This window comes from Carcharhinus amblyrhynchos, chromosome 2 (assembly GCF_965287045.1).
Source record: "Carcharhinus amblyrhynchos chromosome 2, sCarAmb.v2.hapA, whole genome shotgun sequence".
Lineage (NCBI taxonomy): Eukaryota > Metazoa > Chordata > Chondrichthyes > Carcharhiniformes > Carcharhinidae > Carcharhinus > Carcharhinus amblyrhynchos.
Genome location: NC_137325.1, coordinates 129,490,757 through 129,517,926, shown reverse-complemented (window position 1 = coordinate 129,517,926; position 27,170 = coordinate 129,490,757). Strand labels below are relative to the sequence as shown.

The following is a 27,170-nucleotide window of genomic DNA, read 5'->3' as shown; positions in this document are numbered from 1 at the left end:
GGGCCTGAAAAATTCTGACCAATATTTCCAGGAAAATGTGCAGAAAATACTGCAGAAAATGTGTGGAAAATACTGCAGAAAATGTGCGGAAAATACTGCAGAAAACATGTGGAAAATACTGTAGAACACAGTGGCCTTTACAGTTTAAGAAAAACACTGCTTTGAGTATTGCTGCAATAAATGGGTAATTACAGGACATCTATTATTTCGATTAGCCAGTCTGCTCCTTCATCATGACAAGATTACTGGCAATAGGAAATGCTAAAAGCTATTCAAAACCTTAAATGAAAGGACCGGCGAATAAAGAAAGTCTCTTGGGACACAATTTCCCTGTAATATATGGATTTCAGATAATAACTAAATAAATTATTTGAAGAATTGATTCACAGTTTCCTCACAAAAGGTCATGGGCACTTATTACCAATTTTATATGTTTCATCTTTCATCAGAGTATCGACCTGAAACATTAACTTAGTATCTCTCCCCATAAATGCTTCCGGATTTCCTGGGTGTTTCCAGCATTTTCTGTTTAGATTTTAGATCAAAGTTTGGATGAACAGTTTATGTAAAAAGTATCTGTAGGTTTCTTTGTAATGTCAAACCCCATACTAAGGGCAATATTATAAATTTAATCTCCTATTGCCACAATATTAAAACTGCCAGTTTTAAATGTTTGTAGCACCTGTTCTCCAGCCCATTCAACGACGGGTGGCAAGACTTCTGGTATCCTGTGTATACAGAACCCTTGTTGTATCTCTTGAATCATGGCATAAGTAGTAGCAGAGCCTCTGTGGTCTATCTCTAAACATTTTGCATCTATTAGAATCAAAAACTTGGGACCCCATAAAAGGCTCAGCAAAGTCCACATGCACTTGCACCAATGGCCTGCCAGGCCAATCCCACGGGAGCAAACAGTCCAAGGGAGGGAGATTTTGGTTCTAGTGGCATAGATCACATTATCTTTCTTCTCACGATGTTGTGCTGGCATATCGGTTAGCACTGCTGCCTCATAGCTCCAGAGGTCCAGGTTCAATTCTGATCTTGGGTAAATGCTTGTGTGGAGTTGCACGTTCTCCCTGTGTCTGTGTGGGTTTCCTCCAGGTGCACCCGTTTCCTTCCACAGTCTAAAGATGTACATGTTAGGCCATACTAAATTGCACATTCGTGCCCCAAGATGTTCACTCTCTCTAGTGTAGAGTAAGGAACAGGTCTTGCTCTATACCGTTTAGGGCACAGCATCTGAGCCAACATAAATTTTGGCTTGGGACCTCTTATTTTCTCCAAGTCCTGCCTAGGAAACTTCAGGATGTCTACTGATGACTTCATGCAGTCCTCCCACGCCAAGCTGGAAGGTCACCAATTCAGTGGAGCCAATTTCTCTCCATTAGGCTTGGCCCTTGTCCCGCACAATGATGAGCGGCAGTCGGGATAATTGTTGTCTGTAGTCAAGGCACTGTAGTACCCTGATTCTCAATGGGTCCCAGTGGCTAGCTTGGCTTTCGTGTTTTGTAAATTCAGACTTTGAAGACGATCATATGTCTGCTCCCCAATAATGGAAACTGCAGCTCCAATAAGCATCTCAGTTTTAAATGGGTATTCCATTACGAGCAGTTCCACCATTATTGGGGTGACCTTGGTCATTTAATGCAAGTTAGTTGTATTGTTTCTTGCTCTGGTAGTGGATGCATATGTAAAGTACAGGCCAGAACTGGCCAGGGCATCCTGCTGGAACAACACGTGTTTTGTCTGCTCCTCGAACTGTGCCTTGGCTGAGCCATTTGACAGTCTGTTGCATGGCATTTACAACCTTCCAGAACATGCTCCCCATCATATTTGGGGATGTCATTGCATTTCCTTGACTGCCTGGTGGGCTCTGGTATTGTGATGGAAACTCCTATAGCTTATTTGCAGAGGTGTCTTCAGTTGAGGAACGGACATTGTTATTCAAGGCTCCTCTCTCTAACTGAAGAATATTACTTTCCGATGCCCCAAGGCTCTTCTTCTACATTTTCCAATGATAGAACAATTTTAATAGCTTTATTTAAGTCCAGATCAAATTCTGCCATTAGTTTTTTTGGATTATCAAGTTGTTTACGCCACACATCTGTCTTGCAATATTTCATTCAGGGATGACCCAAATTCACAATATTCTGCTAATTTTCATAATCTGGCTAAATATTCGGTAACAGGTTCCCCAGGGATTTTCCTTGTTGCATTAAAACAATATTTTTGGAGTATAAAATATGAATTTTTTTGTTAGTCACAAGTAGGCTTACATTAACGCTGCAATGAAGTTCCTGTGAAATTCCCGTCATCACCACATTCCGACACCTGTTTGAATCAATGCACCTAACCAGTACGTCTTTCAGACTGTGGGAGAAAACCGGAGTACCTGGAGGAAAGCCACGCAGACACTGGGAGAATGGGCAAACTCCACACAGACAATGACCCAAGCTGGGAATCGAACCAGGGACCCTGGCACTGTGAGGCAGCAGTGCTAACCACTTTGCCACTGTGCTGCCCGACATATGTATAAAAGAGAGCTTTGGATCTTGCACATTCATTAGGGGAGAATGGTGTTTTCGGTCGTTCAGCGGGTGCTGATTGGCCCCTCTATGATTATTCTAATTTCTGTAGAAATCCAGAAAATTACCCATCAACATTGTGCTACCGTGCCGCCCTATTCTGCCCATTTTCTGAATATAGTCAAAACCTCTTGTTCACAGATGACTACGATCTCATGGCACATATTCTGGTGTATATTCAGCAACTTTTGATTGCTTTGCCCTAGTCTTTTTAGAACACCTTGACCTGGCAATAAGTCTGAAGAAGACAGAGAATTTGTATCAGCCCACCTTGCACATACTCCATTCTAACTTTGCTGTCTGAGATCTATTTGTAACATCAGGGCAAATTCCACAACATCGAGCTTCTCACGAAGTGCTGCATAGCTGGCATCGACAGCGTGCTCATCAGAACTCAGTTTTACTCAGCTATGGTTCACAGGGAGGATTCCCCCATACCTGACAAAGGAGCAGCTTTCCGAAAGCTTGTGACTTTAAATAATGGACTATAACCTGGTTTTGAAGTTTTATTTTGTTGATTAGTGTCACAAGTAGGCTTACGTTAACTCTGCAATGAAGTTACTATGAAAATCCCCTAGTCGCCACACTCCAGCACCTGTCCAGGTACACTGAGGGAGAATTTAGCATGGCCAATCCACCTAACCAGCACATCTTTCGGACTGACGGAGGAAACCAGAGTAACCAGAGGAAACCCAAGCAGACAAAGGGAGAACATGCAGACTCCACACAGACAGTGACCAAGCTGAGAATCAAAACCGTGTCTCTGGCACTGTCAGGCAGCAGTTCTGGCCACTCTACCACCCTGGTATCATGTGACCTCTCACCCCATGCCAAAGGCTGCACTCTACAGCCAGCTAAGAATGGGATCCTGCACCACACCACATCTTAAACCGTAAGGACAAAGTGAAACCAACCTCAGGGATTGCAAGCTGGATTTTAATACATGGGAAGAAAAACCTTGGAAGATCCAAATGGAGAACTATCTGCCATCAAATGATTTTGACATTAAGAACAGAGTTGAATGCGTTTAGGACAAACAGCTATGACGCAAAGGCATTGCCTCCAACCATCTCTCCAACACCAGCTTCACATGCAGTATATCTAATTCAGACTTGGCCTAATGTCACATGAGATGGCATCACCCTCGACTTATTTTGCTGAACATTCATCCGTTGAAGCAGTGGGAAAATCCACTGGTCGTAACCTACAAGGGAACACTACCTCATGCTCAGAATAACAAAGCTGAACAAATTATTTGGATTTAAATAATTCATTCCAAGATTGATGAATGTTTGACACAGGCTGCAGGGGATTAGGCTGTAAAAAATTAAAAAGCCAGTCATTCATTTAGCAACAAAAAAAAATTAAAGTGTATAACTGGTGTTTGATGTTTTCGGGACTTTGAGAACAGCAAGATGGAGAGCATAACAAGCTTAGTGAGCAGCTGAAATATCAAACAAGTATAACATACAGCTTTGTTTGATACTCAACCCAAATATCTTAAACCAACTGAATATTTAAAATAGCTCGAATGTTACAATTATCTGTAACTGTGACACTAAAGTCACTAATGATGACAAAATGCAAACTTAAGATTTAACCAGTTTGCCAAGAATGCAACTGGTGACATTTGAATTTTGTGGAGCTACGATGGCCGAGTGGTTAAGGCATTGGACTTGGAATCCAATGGGGTTTCCCTGCACAGGTTCGAATCCTGTTAGCAGCGATTATGATTGAAAGCCTTTGCTTCCAGCAGCCGCACAGCCAAGAATGAGGTCAGAGTCCAAGTCGCACAGCACAAAAGGATTTCCCACCCTTTCTTCACTCCTTATAAGAAACAATTTGGAAACTTGGGGCCATAGTACTTTTGTTCATAATCAGTTTTAAGAAAATGTTTTATCTGGCGCTCATCACACTGGCAGGCCAGGCATCTTCCATACTTGATGACAGGCAAACAATTCAGTGAGGTTGTTAGCTGCAATTTTCAACCAGAAAGACGAAACTCATTTATCTCTCTGCTATACCACCAATGAAATGTTACGTCAACTGAAATGTCATATCATATTAGATTCAAGACACATTTGTTGTATTAATATAATGAAGCCAGTTACATTTGTCAGCATCTGTACAAATATAGTCCAAAATTTATTTTATTTTGTCACGTCTTAATCTTGTATTATTTCTCTGCATTTTCTGAAAGACGTTCTGGTTAGATGCTTCGGCCATGCTAAATTCTCCCTCAGAACAGGCACCAGTGTGTGGTGACTAGGGGATTTTCACAGTAACTTCACTGCAGGACAAGTAAGCCTACTTGTGACAACAATAAATAAACTTCAAATTGGATGAATGCAAAAGCATGTAAAAATGCTCTCATCATCCATGGCTCACTGTGGTTAGCCTGGCGTGTCATTCATCTCTTAGCCCAAGCTGTAACCTGCAATACAGGTTTTGGCTAATGGGCTAATACATATAATCACAGTAAAAAGTCTGACAACACCATGTTTTAGTCCAACCGATTTATTTGATAGTAAACGCACAAGCTTTTGGGTTAGTCCCTTCGTCAGGTGAATGGCTCTCACCTTCGTCAGGTGAAAGCTTGTACATGCCATGATACATCCTTTGCCCAACATTAAAGTTAATATTTAGTGAACATGGGAGATTAATTGCATGTTCAAATAAAGGAAGGCAGCTTCATTTGAAATCAAAATTTAAAAAAAGTTAGCCCAAGAGAAACAGACTATGTGGTCAAACCTGGCTTTAAGCAGGCCTCGAATATGGTAAAGTCTAGTGTTGCTATTCAAAGCTAGCTCTATTAAATTTTCACAGGAGTCAATTTTCTTTCACAAGTTCACAGCACTGCAGCACAATGGTTAGCACTGCTGCTTCACAGTGCCAGGCACCCGGCTTGGGGTCACTGCCTGTGTGGAACTTGCAGGTTCTCCCCGTGTCTGTGTACTCCTGTTTCCTCCCACATTCTGAGAGGCATGCTGGTTAGGTGCATTGGCCATGCTAAATTCTCCCTCAGTGTACCCGAACAGGCACCGGAATGTGGCCACTAGGGGAATTTCACAGTAACTTCATTGCAGTGTTAATGTAAGCCTACTTATGACTAATAACTAAACCTTATTTTACTCAGTACAAATGAATGGATGATCTTAATTAAACTTTTTCCAGTTACAAAGTATACACTGTAAATTGTAAAGCACCCATGACTTTTTCTCTCTGAAAGCCACTGTGCAAATTCAACATGGCTAAGGATCTCCATGCCAAGAACCTTATGGTGAACTCTAAAATTTAGAAGTCCTCCCAAGACTCTCTTTCTTCCCTCCATCACTCTGCTGACAAATTTCCAAAAAGGAAGTTAAATTTCGAAGATTTAGCACAAATGCCACAAAGTCAGCAGCTTTCCAAAAAGACTTCAGAAAAATAAATAAATCTGAAATATATTAAACACCTCATTGGGACTCATCATAGAAACCCTACAGTGCAGAAGGAGGTCATTTGACCTATCGCGTCTACACCAACAACAGTCCCACTTAGGCCCTGTAACCCCGGTATTTACCCCGCTAATCCCTCTAATCTACATATCCCGGGACACTAAAGGGCAATTTAGCATGGCCAATCAATCTAATCCGCACATCTTTGGACTGTGGGAGGAAACTGGAGCACCCAGAGGAAACCCAAGCTGACACAGGGAGAACATGCAGACTCCACGCAGAGAGAGTGACCAAGCCGGGATTCGAATCCGGGTCCCTGGAACTGTTAACCACTGCATCATAATGCCACCATCATCAATTTTCCCATGTCTCAGCAATCATGGATCAACAACAAATGGATATAATTATCATGCACTGACTTGACTATCACTTACCCTGTAATCACCAATATGATTAACACTAAAGCTGTACTTAATTTACTAATGTAGCTGAAAAGTATTTTCTGACTCTCTAGTTAACAGATTAATGGAAGTTTAATGCCAGGACAACCAATGCCCAACTGTTGTGAACTTTTAAGAATTGTCTCATTTTGGTTCTAAAGTCTAGAGGCCTAGTTTATTTTTCCTTTATTATCACATCTTCACAAAGACCAGAGTTAATCTGCCCACCATGACACCCAATTGGTTTAAGAAAAATCCAGTTTAAAAGCCAGCAATACAACACTTGCAACTGCAGAGTAATCTCTCAATTTTCCAACGTCTCAGCAATCAAAGCATTTTGCAGAACATGTGGCATTCGGCCACCAGACAATTTTGAGCCCTAAAAAAAAAACTAGCAATTCCAACCGCAAATTAAAGATTTTCATGTCAACCGTCAGTACTGTTTGGCTCAGAGAATCTATTGTTATCTCTACCTTTCTTTCCGTCTGCTGGATTCACTTCACCTTGTCATCCCATAGATGGAGTGAATTTGAAATATTTATCCTTACAGTTAGAATCAGGTGAATTCATAATGGGAAACAAACAGAAGGCTGGCCAGCTGAACAAATACTTTGGGCCCTATTTTACCACTTCGATTCTAAGTGCTGGGCGGACTTGAAACTGGGAGTGTTTCAGATCTGACTTTTAGACCAGTTCTCAGGTGCCCCCATATGCACACTGCCTGAAAGAATATCAGCAATTCCAAACTGCGCTGCACAAGCCTGTGAGTGGGGCTTAACACACCCGAAATCCTGCAGCTCCGATCGAAGCCTGCAACTGCACATGCGCAGAAAAGAAGAAATGATAGAATACTGCTCCCCTGCCATATCCCTCCTGTGCTGGATAATGCCTCCCTCTGGCCCTCACAGACATTGTGTCCTCCACCCACCCCACTGATCTCAAGCAGAGAGCTGTCGGACATTCGGCACCTACCTCCTCTCTAACTGGGGCATCCGAATCAGACTTTTGTGGAAGATTATTTGTGTATTCCTTAGTGAAAACAAATTCAAAGGGTCTATTTTCACCATTGCATTACACCCATTTTCGGGTGCAAAAACTTGGTAAAGACAGGTGTGAGGCAAGTACTGCAATCTGTGTCTCCCTCTGTGTCAGTTCCCCTTTATCAAGGCCTGAAAATGGCTGCAATCGGGACTATGCCCCAAACGGGTGCAATGGCAATTTAAATGCATGACTTAATGGGCTGCACGCCCAACTCTACCAGCACTTCCCCTTTATCATCGCATGCGCCCATCCGGAATTGGCACAAAACAGACATGCTCCACAAAAGTAAAGTTGGGTGTTGAATCTGTTTTCACTAAGGAGGACACAAATAATCTTCCAGAAATACTAAGGGTCAGAACGTCTAGTGTGAAGGAGGAACTGAAGGAAATCCTTACTAGTCAGGAAATTGTATTGGGAAATTAAAACCCAAGAAGTCCCCAGGACCTGGTGCTCTGCATTCCAGAATAGTCAAGGAACTAGCCCGAGAAATACCGGATGCTTGGCAATAACTTTTCAACATTCTATAGACTCTGGAAGAGTTCCAGTCAATTGCAGGGTAGCTAATGTAACCCCATTTTAAAAAGAGAGAGAAAATAGGGAACAGTTGCAGCAGGTGGTGAGGAAAGCCAGTGGCATGCTGGCCTTCATGGCAAAAAGATTTGAATACAGGAGTAAGTATGTCTTGCTGCAGTTACACAGGGCCTTGATGAAGCCACACCTTGAGTATCGTATGCAATTTTGGTCCCCTTGTCTTGAGGTAGGACATTCTTGCTATTGAGGGAGTCCCGTGAAGGTTCAACAGATTGATTCCTGGAGTAGCAGGAGTGACATAACAGAGACTGGATTGACCAAGAATATGAGAGGGGATCTCATAGAAATGAGATTTCTATGGGCAGGCTAGATGTAGGAAAAATGTTCCCGATGTTGGGGAAGTGCAGAACTATGGGTCACAGTTTAAGAATAATGGGTAAGCCATTCAGGACTGAGACGAGGAAGAACTTTTTCACTCAGAGTCGTAGAATTCTCTACTGCAGAAAGCTGTTGGGGCTAGTTCGTTAGGTATGTTTAAGAGGGGGTTGGACATGGCCCTTGTGGCTAAAGGGATTAAGGGGTGTGGAAAGAAAGCAGGAGAAGGATACTGAGAGCGCATGATCAGCCATGATCATATTGAATGGTGTTGCAAGCTTGAAATGCCAAATGGCCTACTCCTGCACCTATTTTCTATGTTGCTATCTGGCTTTGTGTAGAATTGCTTACATTATGAGCGGGTCTTCTCCAGAAGACCCACTTGGCCTCCTGGCCATTCATACATAGATACCCAGACCGATCTCATGATATATTCATTATAATTGTGAACACAGAATCTAAAGTAGATTTTGTTGGCATAAGTTTACCTTGGTGAATCATTATTGAAATTCAAATATTAAAATTCAATTGATTGAGCATGGCATCAAAAACCCTAGCAAAACTGGCTGGAATCAAACCTAGCATAAAGGAAGACAGTTGTGGTGGTTGTTGGAGGTCAAGCATCTCAGCTCCCAGGACATCAGAGCAGAAGTTCCTCAGTGTGGTGTTTTAGGTCTAACCATCTTCAGCTGCTTCATCATTGATTGTCCTTCCATCATAAGATCAGAAGTGCGGATATTCACAGATGACTACACAATATTCAGCAACATTCGCAATTCTTCAGATATTGAAGCAATTAATATCCACAATTAGCAAGTAACATCCATGCCACACAAGTGACAGGTAATGACCATCTCCAACAAGAGAGGATTTAACCATCTCCCCTTGACATTCAGTGTCACTACCATCATGGAGTCTCCCACTATAAGCATTCTGGGAGTTACCATTGACCATGGAGCTGGACTAGCCATATAAATACTCTGGAAACTAGAGCAGGTCAAAGGCTAGGAATCCTGTGTTGAATAATTCACCCCTTGACCCCTCCCCCCTCCAAAAGCCTGCCCACCATCTAGAAGGCACAAGTCAGGAGAGTAATGGAATATTCTCCAATTACCTGGATGAATGCAGCTCTAACAATGCTTAAGGAGCTCAACAATAATAAATCAAATCAAATCAAAACCATCCAGGACAAAGCAGCCCACTCGACTGCTCCCCTTTCCACAAACATTCCATCTCTCCACCACTGATGAACAGTGGCAGCTGTGTGTATCATCTACAAGATGCAGTGCACGAACTCACCAAGGTTCCTTAGAGACTACCTTCCAAATCTACCATCATTACCATCTTCCCTCTCTTACAGTCTTTCTTCCTCTCTGGAATGTACTTTAGTTGGAAGGAATTGACTATCTCCTTAACCATGATTTGATTTCATTTAATTTATTCTTGTCACATGTATTAGTATAGTGAAAAGTATTGTTTCTCATGTGCTAAACAAACAAAACATACCGTACATAGGGAAGGAAAGGAGTGCAGAATATAGTGTTACAGTCATAGCTGGGGTGTAGAACAAAAATCAACTTAATGTAAAGTAGGCCCCTTCAAAAGTCTGATGGCAGCAGGGAAGAAGTTGTTTTTGAGTCGGTTGGTACATGTCCTCAAGCTTCCCACAACGACCACCTGCCACTGATCATCACCTTTTAGACTTCCTGTCCAGTCCACTGGAGCCAAATCTGTCCTCGTGTCTATGCATTTACCTCTGTTTAGGTCCAGAACACTTGTATGGGACTTCAGTTTCTTGCCCTCAAACTGAATTTGAAATTCTAGCATGCTATATCATTACTCTTCCCTTGAGGGTCCTTAACAAATAGATTATTAATTAATCCATACACGACACCAAATCCAGAATAGCCTGCTCCCTAGTAAATTAACACCTTTTTCTCTTGTAGTATAAATTGTTTTGTTTAATATGGGGGTACAGTGGCACAGTGGTTAGCAGTGCTGTCTCACAGCACCAGGGACCCAGGTTCGATTCCCTGCTTGGCTCACTGTCTGTGCGGAGATTGCACATTCACCCTATATCTGCATGGGTTTCCACCGGGTGCTCCGGTTTCCTCCCACAGTCTGAAAGACGTGCTGGTTAGGTACATTGGCCATGCTAAATTCTCCCACAGTGTACCCGAACAGGTGCCAGAGTATGGCGACTACAGGATTTTCACTGTAACTTCATTGCAGTGTTAATGTCAGCCTATTTCTGACTAATAAATAAACTTTATTTTGTTCTGATTGTTTTAAACTTGGCATTCTTACATTTGTTCTGATGAGTGCGAGTTGAAAAGCTTTAGCAACATCTCTCTTTTCAGCAATATTCAAGTTCTGTACTACCAATAAACTGTCAGAAAATACTGTAAACACTCAGCAGGTCAGTATTGTCAGGCAGAATAAACAACTGAACGATGAAGGTGTGTGAACCTTAGTAGAAACTCATCTGAAACATTGAGTTACCTACTTGCTTCATAGAAATTGCTTGTCTCACAGATTGTTTCTGTTGTATTATCTGCTATTTTTAACAGATTTTTATCTGTAGTTCAGTCTCTGGTAGAGCAGACTTGTAGAAATTACGACATTTTGTACACAGCTTGTCACTAAACAGTTTTATTGCAGCAAGCATCTGTTCTCTTAACATGTACAAAATCAGGCAAAGTTGTTAAACAGGATTGAGTTCCTCTATCCCTTCCCCCATATGCCTTTTGCATAACATTCCTTAAAGTCAACATCTGTCATGAGGAAATCCTGCTTCTGTCTTGCTCTAATCAATGTTTTAACATTTTTAGAACACTTAAAACCAAACCTGAAGTTTAAAAAAATCAAAAACATCAAGTTTTAAATTTATACTGTGTCTCAATCTGAGTTCAGGTCTGCTGTTCAGTGTTTGGCAAAGTCAGCAGTACAGATGCAACTTGGCCTTCGTTACTTCCCACTCTGAGTTGGCCGACTGGATCTGATTCATTCAATAGAAATTATTTATACTGAGTGCTTAATGTTGCCATATAAGGTAACAGTGAATTTGTGAGAACGCAGACAGTAACCTCAAATTCCATTTTCTGGTCAAATGTGAATCTTTATTTTTCTGAGAACACTTATGGGGGATAATTAAACTTTCTAAGGCACACATGCACTGCTGCTTGAGCAATTGCTCCATTTGAAATGCCAAGCATTCTTATATATCTGTCCCCAAGTTAACCTCCTGAGAAGATGGATGACCTTGTATTAGAATTGGCCACAGTAAGAATTGTCCTGCTTAATCATTGCAGCTGAAATAGGCTAAACGTGAAAATATCCAAAATTATTTCCTACAATTTCTGAAGGCTGACTGAAAATTTCAGCCTTTACACAACTCTACCCTTCAATGGAAACTCCCACTCCTCCCAAGACACAGCCCAAAACATTCATTCCTGCTTAACAAGGCTGCACAAGGACTTGGGTCCTGTTGAGTCAGTGGTAACATTGTTACTTTGAGGTAACAAGGTTTTGCGATTGATCCCACTCCAGAAATCTATGCACCAAATAAGCACTTTAGAACTTCAGTGCAATACTGAGAGTGTTGCATTGCCTGAGGTCTTTGACATGACACATTAAACTGAGGTCCTTCCTGCCCCTTCGCAAATATGCAATGATCCTATGGCACTATTTGAAGTAAAGTAGGGGAGTTCTTCTAGTGCCTGGCCAACATTTATCCTTTGGTTAACACCAAAACCATAGGGTGGAAGCTTCTCCTAATTTGTCAAGTGTCAGTTTCAGTGAGTAAACTAGCATGTAGCTCTCCTGCTGCGCTGCTGCGTTTTCTCTCCAGATTCTCTGTGCACAGAGGATCTAGCAGTGGGGCCTAATAGAGCCGGCAATGCTAGCTCCACAAAGATCAGGCGCCTGCTGCCCACCATGACACAACACACAGAGCGTAGGGGTGATACCACAACAGAAGTGGGGGGGTATTATATTCAGTGAGGAGAGAACATATTGCACAGACGCCCTTTAATTCTGTTACAATTTACTAAAATGAGGTTCCCACCCAGTATCAACAAGAGACATGGGAAATCAGAAAACAAGGTCTTGCTGGTTAGAATCTTGTTTTCTGACTCATGAAATTTTGGGCCATGTTGCCTTTTACACTGATGGCTAATCCAGGCTCAAAATCCCTCGCTTTGTGGATCTGGTCACCGCTGCTTGTGGGATTTTGCTGTGTGCAAACGGTCTACCACATATCCATATATAATAAGTGACTTCGTTGCAAAGAGTTGTGAAGGGCCCTTTATAACACAAGCTTTGTTTCTTTAGAAGGGTAAATGTGAACAGATAGTTGACAATTAACTATTACTGACCAGGCTATTCACGTAACTAGTGGTGGGTAACTTTGTCAGAAAGTTCATGAAAGACCTGGATAGAATTTTGTTTTGGGGATAATGAAGGACGTAAGAACAGGGAATAGCAATTGACACATTCAGTCCCTTGAACATATTCTGTCATTCAATTAGCATTTAGCTGCCTTCGATGGTAATCCCTTAGTAATAGAATAGAAGTTGCAATTGGCCCAACATTCATGGCCTTTTGGGGGAGAAAGTTATGCAACCTGTACTCAGAACATTCCAGTAAAGCTGCACTGTGTACTAAGTATGGCATGATGTGGAGATGCCGGCATTGGACTGGACTAAACACAGCATGAAGTCTGACAACACCAGGTTTAAATCCAACTTGTGAGTTTACTATCAAATAAACCTGTTGGACTTAAACCTGGTGTTGTCAGACTTCGTACGAAGTATGGTACAGCTGTTTTACAAATTTGGAGCCAACAGTGTATTCGTAGTCTCTTATGCAGTAATTCAATAAGCAAGGAATGGAGAGAGAAAGATTTACAGGGCAAAGACCATAGAGCAAAATATTATTGCTTCACGTGAGTTCAGAACTCAGATTCAAACGTAAAAGGGGAGAAATGGGTTTGAATTCTTGGGACATTGGCACCAAGACTGGGAAGGAGGGAGCTGTTCTGTTGGGACAGATTCCACCTGAATCACGCTGGGGCCAGAGTCCTGGCGAACTGCAGAACTAGGGCTGTAGATAGGGCTTTAAATAGATAGGATTTGGTGATGGAGACTGAGACACGATTGCAGAGAAGCCAGGTTTGGGAATTGAAAATCCATGGGTAGTCAATATTGTGGAAGGATAGACAAAAAGACAAAGGATGTGGTGTAGCTTTGTTAGTGAAGGAACAGATCAGTGTCGTAGCGAGAATTATTTAGACACTGGAATCAAGACATAGAATCAGTCTGGGTATTAGTAAGAAGTAGCAAGGAAAAGAAGTTCCTGGTGGGCGTACTACGTAGTAATTCTACAGTGGGGCACAGTATAAATGAGAAAATATCGAGGGCTTATAAGAAAGGCATAGCAATAATAGGTGATTTTAATATGCAAACAGACTGGGTTAATCAAATTGGCAAAGGTAACCTCAAGGGAGAGTTCATTGAATGTATTGAGATTGTATGTTGGGGCAATATACTGAAGATGTGTGAACCAACTTTGATGACTCCAGATCTTTAAATGATATGACTGACTCTTAAATGCCTTCCACAAGGAACTAGCAACCCGCTCAGGTCAAGGACAATTAGGGATGAGCAATAAAAGCAGCTTTAGCCTGTGATGCAAGGTGAAAAATTTCGACATGTCTCTCTTTTCAACAGATTCTGAAAGATCAACACATTTTTTTGACTCAATCATCATCCCCAGCTATCTGCTAATGGACATATTTAATAAATGATAAATATTTAATGACGAAGTGACATAAACGAAAGTGATGGTGAAACCAAAATAGAATCTTAAAGTTGGGGATCGGACGCCCATTATTTATTTATTTCTTAGAGCCACAAGTAGGATCACATTAACACCGCTTTGAAGTTACTGCGAAAATGCCCTAGTTGCCACATTCCGGTGCCTGTTTAGGTACATTGAGGGAGAATTTGGCATGACCAATGCACCAAATCAACATGGCTTTTGGACTATGGGAGAAAAATGGAGGAAACCCATGCAGACACAGGGAGAACATGCAGACTCCGCACAGAGAGTGACCCAAGCTGGGAATTGAACCCAGATCCCTGGCGCTGTGATGCAGCAGTGCTAACCACTGTGCCACCGTGCTGCCCAGATTTCCAGTAAATAAGATATTGTGCACAAATTAGTCAGGTTTATTAGTCTATTACTTTTGGGTGAAAAGAATTATGGACTTATGACTCACTTGTTGAAAAGAATCACAACTGCATTTCAAGGTCTATATTTTGTAACCAAGAATGCATATTTAGCTGAGAAGACATCAAATCAAACAATACCTTTGAGCCTAAAAGCAGAGTGATTGTTCCATTAAAAAATAAGTATATTGAATATTTTAAACTTTTCATTGCTTCAAATAAGAATACTGCAAGTTTCCCCTGACTGAGGCCCTATCACTGAACAACAGCTGACTCCTCTTGTTAACAGGTTAATATGAGTTTTATCTCTGTCAGCACACCGTGATCCATCTGTTCTGCAAACGTTAAGAATTGTTTATATTTTGGCTCTGCAAATTACCAAAACTTCAGTCGTTTCTCCAAAATTCCAACATCTTCACAAAGACTCTGCTACGCTGTGATATCTAATTAGTCCAAGAAAAATGTAGCTTAAGAGCCAGCAATACAACTGCAATTGTATTACAATTGCAAAGTATTCTCTCCTTTCCCATGACTCAGCAATCAAAGCTTCTTCAGTCCCATGGCAACTTGCCATCATGCTGCTCTAAGGACTTGGAAAAACAGCATGAAGCAGTACAATTTAGTGCCATCAGGTTACTTAATGGGGGTGACTGATTCACTTTCTTTAACCAGCCCATTTATAGGAACTAATGTTGCTTTTACAATATTATGAGCCATCAGTTATGAAAGTGATATCTAGCTCAGTTACGTATTTCATGCACTCAAATCTCAGTATATGAATAATTAAGGAATGTACATTAGACGTTTTATAATGCTGGCTTTGAAAGCCAAAGTGCATTTATAATGCTGACCCTTCAATATAAAAGGAGAAATAATTTCCGGCTTTTGCACAACATGCTTTGTATCATAACACTCTACCCATCAGGCATTATATATTAATAACTCCATTTAGATGTGCATGTTAATATTCATTTAGGATTTGAAATGATACGAGACTAATTAACAAAAACAGAAAATGCTGGAAGATCTCAGCAGGTCTGACAATGTCTGTAGACAGAGAATAGAGCCAACATTGGGTCAGACCTGGCGAAGAGTCATCTGATGAAGGATTATCTTCACTTGAAATATTGGCTCTATTCTCTCTCCACAGATGCTGTCAGGCCCACTGAGATCTTCCAGCATTTTCTTTTTTTTTGTTTCTGATTCCAGCATCTGTAGTATTTTGCTTTTACAGGGCTAATTAAATGTTGCTGAACAAACTTGCATTTACATGACAGCTCAACATAGAAAGATGTCCCGGGATACTTCAAGAAGGGCACCAAAACGTCACTGCAGTAAAGTAGAACTAAATTTCCATTTTACTACGATTAGGTTGAGAATTTGCTGGTCTGTACCAATCCACTAAGTTCTCAAATAAGGAATGGTGTCAGTCAGTAGAAAGATGCACCTCCCCTGACATTGTAATAATATGACTTCACGGCAAAACACCTTTCCAATTGTGATTAAATATCAAAACTGGGCCCTGGGAGCTCAGAATGATCAAGTGTTAATATTACTAGACACAGGATAAAAAAAATTTCCAGACCCAATAACTGAGAATATAACAGATACACAGAATTGGTAGTCATTCTAATTAAATATCATGGAAATTCTGCTCAGCCCAGAATGGATGCCTTTACAACTAATCAAGATTTAAAAAGTACCAAGTGAGGGCTGGAAAAGATTATGCATTCACCAGAAATATAAATAGCTTGGTGGTAACACTATTGCCTTTTGAGCCAGAAGATAGTATGCTTAAGCTTCACTTCTTGATCACATAATCTGAATTTATGATCAGTGCAGGAACCAGTGAGCGCTGCTTTGTCTAAGGTGACCCCATTTAGAATTAGACGTTAAACCAAAGCTTGATCGGATTGCACTGTTGGATACAACTGATCCTCTTAGACTTTTATGAAAGAGAGTAGGGTATTTTCTTGATGTCCTAACCAACCATAAGCAAAAACAAATTAAGTGGTGAGGTACTCTGGGTATTTTCTAGCCCTTCCTGCTGGCAGGATTTTCCCGCCCCTCTGAAGGTGAACCCCTAGAGCAGGTCCCCTGGTGGTGGGACACCCAAGCCACGCAAAACACCGTAGACATTAGCAGGACCAGAAGATCCCCCTGGAGGCCAATCTCCACTGGCAGAAAACATGTTGCAGGGTGGGCTGGAAAATCCAAACCCCTTCATTTAAATGCGCAAATTGGATGCAACTTTGCTTATGTAACAGTGACTGAATTTCAAAATAAGTTTTTGGCTGTAAAGCACTTTGTGATGAGCAGGGATAGTCTGAGAACACAAAGAAAATAATTTGTTTTCTGATTCTTTCAAAGAACAAAGAAAATTACAGCACAGATACAGGCCCTTCAGCCCTCCAAGCTTGCACTGATGATGTGCCCGACTGAACTAAAACCCCCTACCCTTCCAGAGACCACATCCCTCTATTTCTATCCTATTCAAGTATTTGTCCAGATGCCCACAATATACAATACTGTATGAATATAGAGGCTCCAGCAGACTGGATGTTTCACCAGTCCATCTCTCGTGACATTGCACATCAAGTAGATAGATGATGCCTAGAAATAATTTCTGTTCTCTCACATATACTGTTGGTTTCTCTCCACACCTCCCCTCTCCCCACATGAACAATCCCACACCTTAATTAACTCTGCTTGTATCTCTGTCTGACTCTCACTTCTTCTTGGGTGGACATTGAAAAAGTGCAAGAGTTAGATACTCGAAACCAAATTCATAGAATCACAGAATTCCTACAGGGCAGAAGGAGGCCATTTGGCCCATTGAGTTTGTGCCGACAACAATCCCACCCAGGCCCTACCCCAGTAACAGCTGTAATTACCCTGCTAGCCCCCCTGATACTAAGGGGCAATTTTATATGGCCAGTCAACCTATCCCACACATCTTTAGACTGTGGGAGAAAATCAGAGCACTTGGAAGAAACCCACACAGACTCAGGGAGAATATGCAAACTCTACAGACACAGTAAGATAATTTGCTAAGTTTAAAATACCAACTTTTCACAACTGAACAAGCAGCATAAAGAAGGGCAATCTCCTCCCTCAGCTTCATCAACTTGAAAATATATGAACTCATAGCAAAACTCTAACAGTGGTGTAATACTAGCTTCTTTTTAAATATAGTTTTACATGATAAAGTTTAGAAATTCATTCCTTAGCTTTGCTCAAATAATCTGAAACTGAAGAAACATATATCATCAATAAAAATGACAGTATGTTACTTAGAATATAGGACCTGCTCGAACAACAGCTCCAATTCCACTAGGAGCACCACAGATAGTGGCAGACAGATGTCTATGCCCAGGTTTTTGAACTAAAGTAAAAAAAAATGAATTTACTGAAAAAGACATAATATAAACTGTTACAATACCAATTTTTGAATTTGCTAATGTTGTAGTGAACTGTTTAATAGTTTTTACATTTACATTTTGTTTACACCTTTATTTCAGATGTTGAAAACTTCAGTAAGTACAGAAATAATAGACAAGTACTTATTCATAAGTTGGAACAGGAGTGGGGGTTCAGGGGAGGCAATCAATGGAAGTGGTGGATCACGTTGCCATTCTGCACTCGGGATCGGTGGCAGAGGGAGGATAGATAGCGATTGGGGCTAGCCATTTGGGCGGGGTGGAAGAATCGAACCAGGAGGTCGGGGCTGACTGGGGCTGTCCAGGAAGCCAACAATCAGCAACTGGGGGCAGAGGGGATAAGGAGTTCTATACGGCCAGCGATGGCATGTTGTGGGACTGGCCAGTAACGTGGGGCAACTGCACATGCGCCAACCTCCGCACTGACAGATCGACGCATTCCCAATGGCCTGCTCAGCACTATGCTGCCAGCCTCCCTGGCGGGAATAGGCCCTGCCCCCTGATTTTCAGAGTGAATCAGGCTAGGGCATTCTGTGATGCATTAAGTGTTGGAGATTCACTCTTGAAATCATGCTGGAAAAAAAAGCAGGATTTACTTCCATATTCTCGCAAATTGGGGACTTAAGAATTTTTTTGGAAGAATCCCAACCTAGATGTTTGATGGTGCTTAATGTTCCATCACAGTATTATCTACAGGTATAAGAGATATGTCACAGAAAAGTCTGGGAATTAAGTTAAGATTTTCTTCTGTGATCCTTGTAGTTTGCTCTTTTACAGTCTAAAGCTCTGAAAGCTTGTGATTTCAATTAAACCTGTCGGACTATAATCAGGTGTCATGTGAATTCTCATTCTTTTCCACCCCACGCCAACACTGGCATCTACACATCACGCACAAGTAGGGTTTACGGTTGGCAATAATTCTTTAACTTGGAAAAGTACACGGTTATGCATGTGGACAGGGAGAATATATAGATCTTGCAGGGAAAGGCATTAAAGCAGGTGGAAAAAACGATTTGTGCATTCTAGTCCATAGGTTGCTAAAGGCTTGTGAATGATGCTGTAAATTAATAGCTAAAGCAAGCAAGGCATTGGGAGTACCTTTATAGGTCTATTCACTTTAAGACAAGCCACACAATTTTAATTTGCTGGCCTTTGTTTGTACCAATTCCAAAATTTCAATTTCCTCATTCAGAGACTAAAACTAAACACTCCCTGAACAAAGTCTGCCAACGGACTTTGATCAGGCAGTGTTTAGTTTTAGTCTCCGAACGAGGAAATTGAAATTTTGGAAATGGCACAAAAGAAGGCCAGTAAATTAATTCCCAGTTTGGAATACAGTAGTTACAAGAATAGACGAAAAGAACTGGGACTCCACTTTACAGGAGGAAGACTTAAAAAGTGATTTAGTGAGGGTTCTAAGAATCTAACAAAGAGAATACATTACGAAAAAGTTGAAAGTTTGGTCTAATTTGAAACATCAGGGAGGATGAAGGATCTCATTTTGAAGCTGTATCAGTTAGATGTCAGGAGTTGATACTTTTCCCAGATAATAGTGAAACAGGCTGCAGATTAATTCAATTCCTTGGAGGAAGAGTTGGACCAGTTTCTGGAACTTTACAACCTTTCAGACTCTAAGTTGAGCTATTATGGATTGTACCCTTTCCTGTAGGTACATCTACTCCAAACAAACCTTTTGTTTCTGTTTCACTGATCCCAAAACCATCTCCTTTTGCCTGTACCATCGGTCCTTTTTGTCATAGTTCGCCCAAATGTCACCCCAAGGAAGGATATAAAAGCATTGGAGGCAGTTCAGAGGAGATTTACGAGATCAATAGCTGGAATGAATTATGAGGAAAGGTTGTACAGACTGGCCGTAATTGGAAGGATACAAGATCCTGAGTGGTCTCAACAAATTGGACATGGAAAAGATGATTACTCCGATGGGCAAACTGGAACTAGAGGGACACTATTTTAAAACTAGGGGGTCAACATTTTAGGACAGGGATATAGAGAATTGAGAGATTCTGGAACTCCCTGCCTCAGAAGGCGGTGGAGACGAGGTCACTGAATAATTTTAAGGCTGACTGATTTCCTTGTCCAACAAGAATCTAAGGTTATCGGGATAGATGGGAATGTGGAATCTGAAAAGCAAACAGATCCGCCATGGTCTTACTGAATGGCGGAGGGGGCAAATGGTCTTTTCTGCTCCTATTTTATATGTTCCCTTTGATCCCCACCACTGTTTCTGTACTTGATTTGATTCATTATTGTCACATATTAACATACAGTGAAAAGTATTGTTTCTTGCGTGCTGTACAGACATGGCACACTGTTCATAGAGGAGGAAAGGAGAGGGTGCAGAATGTTGTGATACAGTCATAGCTAGGGTGTAGAGAAAGATCAACTTAGTGCGAGGTAGGTCCATTCAAAAGTCTGATGGCAACAGGGAAGAAGCTGTTCTTGCGTCGGTTGGTATGTAACCTCAGATTTTTGTATCTTTTTCCTGATGAAAGAAGGTGGGAGGGAAAATGTCTGGGGTGCTTGGGGTCCTTGATTATGCTGACTGCTTTTCTGAGGCAGCGGGAAGTGTAGACAGTGAACGGATGGGAGGCTGGTTTGTGTGGTGGACTGGGCTTCATTCACATCCCTTTGTAGTTTCTTGCTTAAAACCTTTTACATTTCTACATTTTCCAGTGTTGATGAATCTTTAACAACACGAAACGTTAACTGCCCTGTGCTCTTCACAGATGCTGCCAGGCCTGCTGAGTATTTACGGCAATTTTTTTATGTTTCTGGTAAAATAACCCAAGGGGGTCAAAGAAGGATTTCCCAAATGTTGGCCGGAATTCTTCGACCTCACCCATGGCTGGGATCCTTCAGTTCTGCTGCAGTGAACTGAGTTTTCGCTGAACACCAAATTCTCCGTTCTCACTGGTAGCAGTGGCAAAGCAAACGAGATCAGAGAATCCAGGCCATTATTGCTGATAAAATATCTGTTTTGTTCTGCCTCTCTCGACAGATCACATGGCTCCGGATGTGTTAGAATGTAAATATTTGAATCCCTATTGCGTGGGAGATAGTCCACAGCATCATCTCTTGACAACCATTGTTTGTATATTCATAAATACACTATTTCCTGGTGTACTAAATCATGCAGATTGGAAAGTCTGAGTTAAATTTATCATTCTATGCTGAATTAGCCAATATTAGCTAGATTAAGAACAGGCGAAAAACAGAGTTAATATTTCAGGCCAGTGAACTTTCATCAAATATCTTGGAGGCCAGGAGAGTTTAAATAACAAAAGATTTAATGATGCAACAGCCAAAGCAACTCTTTCACCCGACTCTGTCACAGATCTTTTCCTTTGCTCCTCCTGTGCCCACATAGCTACAAACTGACCTGCTGAATTTTGATGTGGAGATGCCAGTGTTGGACTGGGGTAAACACAGTAAGAAGTCTCACAACACCAGGTTAAAGTCCAACAGATTTATTTGCTACCACAAGCCATTAGCTTTTGGAGTGCTGCTCCTTCGTCAGGTGAAAAAGTATCAGGCTCCTTCACCTGATGAAGGGACAGTGCTCCGAAAGCTAGTGGCTTGTGCTACCAAATAAACCTGTTGGACTTTAACCTGGTGTTGTGAGACTGCTGAGTTTTCCCAGCTTCTTTTTCCTTTTCAGATTTCCAGCATCAAAATTATTCTACTTTTTTGTCGGAGTAGAAACAGATGTGTGACAGTTTGCCTCAGCATCTCTCAAGAAAAGAGCCCTCCAAGGTGTACTCCTAATCACTGTCCACTTACAAAGTCCAGGTATGTGGAAGCTGGACAATGCCTTCCATAGCTGAATAGTCTTTCAGTAATCCTTAAGATATACACATGAAGAATAGCCACTGAGAAAATGTATGAGCTTCCTCCTGACGTGCATTAAAGGTGCATGAACACAAACTTCTACCTGGCACGTCATGCTGTATTGCTAATTTAATTGACAATGGGTTCGGGCTTAGAGTTAAGGGCAGCATGGTGGCTCAATGGTTAACACTGCTGCCTCACAGTGCCAGGCACTCGGGTTCGATTCCCAGCTTGGGTCACCATCTATGCGGAGTCAGCATGTTCTCCCCTTGTCTGCGTGGATTTCTTCCAGGTGCTCCGGTTTCCTCCCACAGTCCAAAAGATGAGCTGGTTAGGTGCATCAACCATGTTAAGTTCTCCCCCAGTGTACCCAAACGGGTGCTGCAATGTGGCGACTAGGGGATTTTCACAGCAACTTCACTGCAGTGTTAATGTAAGTCTACTTGTGACAATGATAAACTTTAAACTTAAATATTCTGTTGATTGCACACACCTATGACAACACAAAATATTCCTGTGGGATTTGTGAAGAAAAGTGGTTGGAAAGGTTTGCTTTACACTGTCACTTCCTGACTAATGGCCCCAGAAAATCCAGCAGGTTTCTTGGAGTAGCCACCAACTCCCCAACACTATGTCATGCACTACTAGCACAATTCTCAGTATTGCTTAAGTATGCGTTCACTACATTTTACATGATACAGAACGAGTGATTCACTACAATCACTTCATAGCCCACAATTTGTAATTTCCTTCCTAAATAACTTCTTGTTTTTATGGGAAGTACTGTGCTTACAATACTCAGCTGACATGATTTCAACTATACTCAATTAGCAACTCACAACTGAGTTACTGTAGAAAGAAATGTACAGCAGACACACACACATTTAACAATTAAACCAGGTTCAAAATAAGTAACTACAAATAAAAATGCTGGAAAATCTCAGCAGGTCAGACAGCATCTGTGGAGTGAAAACAGAGCCAATGTTTCAAGTCAGAGCTGACTGTGTAAGGAAGCCCAGCACTTGAGACTTTTTCAAATTCAATATACATTGAAGTTCATGAGTCAGGACAAAAACTGGTTGGGCAGCTTAAGGAGGGTACTGGAGGTTAACAGACAAGTCTTCCTTTACCATCTCACACTACAATGGTCGTCTTTATTATGAAATAACAGAATCCAGTTCCAAATGCTATCAGCACAGCTACAGGATAAACTGGGCCTGAGCAACCTTTTCGTTCGAGGGGCCACATTTCAACTTTTTTCTTAATCATGGACTAATGAACAAATGTCAAGAAAGATGCGGTTTGACACAACTGATGAATTTCAATAAAATGCTGAGTCATTAATATGCGGGTTAGGTGGTTTGGCCATGGTAAACTGCCCCTTAGTGTCAGGGGGATTTGCAGGATAAATACATAGGTTTATAGGGATACAGCCATATGGGATTATTGTTGGTGCAGGCTCAATGGGCTGAATGGCCTCCTTCTGGATTCTATTATTCCATTATAAAGATGACCAATGTAGTGTGAGATGGTTAAATTGTGTTTTTCCAGCTCACTCCCAGCCTCAGAGTTCGCACCCACCCACACCATTGTGTGAACTGATGCGAGTGTGAGCAGGGGTGAGTATGAGCATGAACTTTGAGACTGGGGCAGAGCCACCCGTTCCTCTCCCACTGGGCAGCCACTTTGACTCATATGCCCCCCATCTCTTGAAAACCTCCTTCCCTCTTCTCACACTCACCCCTGCTGTTGCACTGTATTTTCAGGCCTGAGGCTGAAGAAAGCTGTGCTTCCAATTAAAAGCTGATTCTGTCCACAGGTTGCTGCTGGTTGGCTCACAACAGCCTGTAATTGGAGGAACACTGAAAATCTTCAAATTCACTTACAGACTGCCTGAATTACCAAAGAAGAAACTCTTAAAGGATATGCAGGAACAGAGGGACCTTGGTGTATATGTACATAATTCATAGTAAATGACTGGGCATGTTGAGAAAGAGCAGTTAATATAGCATATAATATCTTAGGCTTTATTTTTTTTTTAATTCATTTGTGGGACATGGGCATCACTGGCTGCAAGCATTTATTGCCCATCCCTAGTTGTCCTTGAGAAGGTGGTGGTGAGCTACCTTCTTGAATTGCCGCAGTCTACATGCTGTGGGGTAACCTGCAATGCCGCAGGGAGGGAATTCAAGGATTTTGGCTTAGCAACTGCAAAGGAATGACAATATATTTCCAAGACAGGAAAGTGAGTGGCTTGGAGGGCATTTGCAGGTGGGTAGTATTCCCATGTATCTGCTGCCCATGTCCTTCTAAATAAAAGAGGTGGTGGGTTTGAAAGGTGCTGTCTAAGGATCTTTGGTGAATTGCTGCAGTGCATCTAGTAGATAGGATAACTGTGGCACTGAGTACAAGATTAAGGAGCTCGTGTTGATCTTGTATAAGACAGTAGTTAGGTCTCATCTCGAGTACTGCACCCAGTTCTGGGTGCCATACAGGAGAAGGATGTGAAGGTATTGTAGACAATACAGAGGCAATTCATAAGAACGATTCCAAGGATAAAGAACTATAGTTATGAGGATAAATTGAAGATGTTGGAACTGATTGCGCAGAGAAAGGAAGGCTGAGAGGAGAAAAGATACTGAGGAGAATAGACATGGTACATCGTGAGAAACTGTTCTCACTTAAGAAAGCAGATTCAAAATAATGGTCAAAAGGAGCAGGTGACATGGGGAAACAGTTTTTCACCCAGAGGGTGGTTGAAGTCTGGAACAAACCTCCTGAGAGGGTGGTGGCAACAGGTTCGATCAAGGTATTCAAAAGGGAATTGGATTGCTACCTGAAAGAAAGGATATGCAAGGCTTTGGGAAAAGGGAGGACATTGGGACTAGTTGAAAGCCTTTTCAGAGAGCCAGTACAGACCAAAATGCTGGGTTGAATGTTGAAAGGCTGGGTTTAGAGGCCTGGTGGGCTAGATACTGGCTCGCAGGCTCCATATTGGATGAGCCTCAGGTAACACTTTGGGTCCTTGGCCTGCCAGTCCTTAAGTCTCCAGGACACCTCTGGAGAGCAAGAGAGAGACAAAGTGAGTGAGAGACCTCTTGCTTTTTTCAGAACCCAGCAGTAACCACGTGCTTTTCCTTGTAAGCTTAGCTCTTCCCCTTAGAACATGACTGCCCTCTGTCAATCAACCAAATCAAAACCTATTCTTAAACTCCAGGGGAAAAACCAAACAAACAAAAATGCATTAACTCAGATTAAAACAAACACATCCCCAGCAAAAATCAATCATTAGCCTGTATTCTCTGTATGTGAGTTGCATAATTTTGCAGACAAATTGACACCATATAAAACAGAGCTGAATTTTAAACACATCCCTCACACAAAACATATGAATACAATTCTTAAAGACACAGTGTCATTACATGTTGCCCTGCTTTTAAGCTTGAATGGATGACTGAGCTCTTTCAATGAATTCAAAGATTTTAATGTATTCAGCTCTGCAAGCTTTGCTTAAACAGATATGCAATAGAATCCCAACGATGCTTGGCTGAGCTGTTAATCCCAGTAAGGAATTAATTTTGGGGGGGGGGGGGTGGGGGGGCGTTTGAAAGTTTGTTTATTTTGGCAATTTTATGGTCACTTATAGCATTCAAAACCAGTGAAAAAAAAATTTTGTTTATTCTGACAGCCTCAGGAGCATCTCCAAGACTTCCTGCTGTTATTACTCAAGAGTTCTGTACATAGTGGATACTGGGCGAGGGGTCAAGAGGCTAGGGGGCCTCACATTAATCGACTAACATGGAGCTATGTCCCCAAGAAGACCTCCTAACCTGCCCACCTCAGCAGCCATCCGGTCCTGAGATGGAAACAGAAGTGAAGTAGCCCTAACTCCATCCCATCTCCACCATAAAAATAGGGATGAAACTGGCACACGGGCCGGTGGCACCACAGTGTCAGGAAATGGCTCAACCTGTGATTCTCACTTCAAGGATGAAAATCTGGGCCTAAGTATTCCAGATATTACACACAATATGGTCTTCTCAGAGTTGCTCCAAAGTGGAAACCATACCTCGTATCTTGCGGTCAGCAGTAACACTGAAACACATGCTGCTGACAGCATAAAAAACTATGGCTACCTTAATTGTAGTTTGCAGCAGGAGCTTGTTTCACCCTCCTACACTATTGTCGTATCAGCAATGTTACTAGAGAGGCCTAAAACTGTGTTCCCAGCAAAGCCACACCCTCTCTGATAACCTAACTGAAGACATGACCCTTGAGGTTTGTCTGCCGCCTACATGCAGATATAGTTTTCAATATCTGATTTGGTGTTAATGCAGCTGACCCAGCAACCTCCCTCTAGTCTTGCACCATCCCTTGATAAAGTATCATTTCAATTATAGTGACTCTGTTGTTTCTCCTAATGTCAATCACTTCACACTTTACTGTATAAATTGCATTTGTCATATGTCTGTCCATTTCAGCAACCTAAAATCTGAAATCTGTATTTGTTTGCTTAGTATTTACTGTCACAGAGTCTGAGGTTTAGAGCATGAAAACAGGCCCTTTGGCTCAACTTGTCCATGCCGCCCTTTTTTTTAAACCCCTAAGCTAATCCCAATTGCCCACATTTGGCCCACATCCCTCTATATTCACCTTATCCATGTAACTGTCTAAATGCTTTTTAAAGGACAAAATTGTACCCGCCTCTACTATTATTTCTGGCAGCTTGTTCCAGACACTCACCACCCTCTGTATGAAAAAATTGCCCCTCTGGACATTTTTGTACCTCTCCCCCTCATGTTAAACCTATACCCTCTAGTTTTAGACTCCCTTTTGGAAAAAGATATTGACTATCTTTGGGAAAAGATATTGACTATCTAGCTGATCTATGCCTCTCATTATTTTATAGACCTCTGTAAGATCACCCCTCAGCCTCCTATGCTCCAGAGAAAAAAGGCACAGTCTATCCAGCCTCTCCTTATAATTCAATCCATCACGTCCTGGTAGCATCCTAATAAATCTTTTCTACGCTCTTTCTAGTTTAATAATATCCTGTCCATAATAGGGTGACCAGAATTGCACACAATATCCCAAGTGTGGTCTTACCAATGTGTTGTACAACTTCAACAAGATGTCCCAACTCCTGTATTCAATGTTCTGACGAATGAAACCAAGCATGTTGAATGCCTTTTTCACCACTCTGTCCACCTGTGACTCCACTTTCGAGGAACTATGAACCTGC

The 27,170-nt window shown here is 41.7% G+C and overlaps 1 protein-coding gene and 1 non-coding gene across 4 annotated transcripts in view; one reads left to right on the top strand and one right to left on the bottom strand.

The window, feature by feature from the left end:
• LOC145358587 (extended synaptotagmin-2-like) overlaps positions 1-27,170 on the bottom strand; it is a 210,131-nt gene that overhangs the window by 102,453 nt on the left and 80,508 nt on the right. The gene's annotated exons all lie outside the window — the stretch shown is intronic.
• On the top strand, positions 4,230-4,311 carry trnap-ugg (transfer RNA proline (anticodon UGG)). Its single transcript has one exon. It is a non-coding gene; the product is annotated as a tRNA-Pro (tRNA).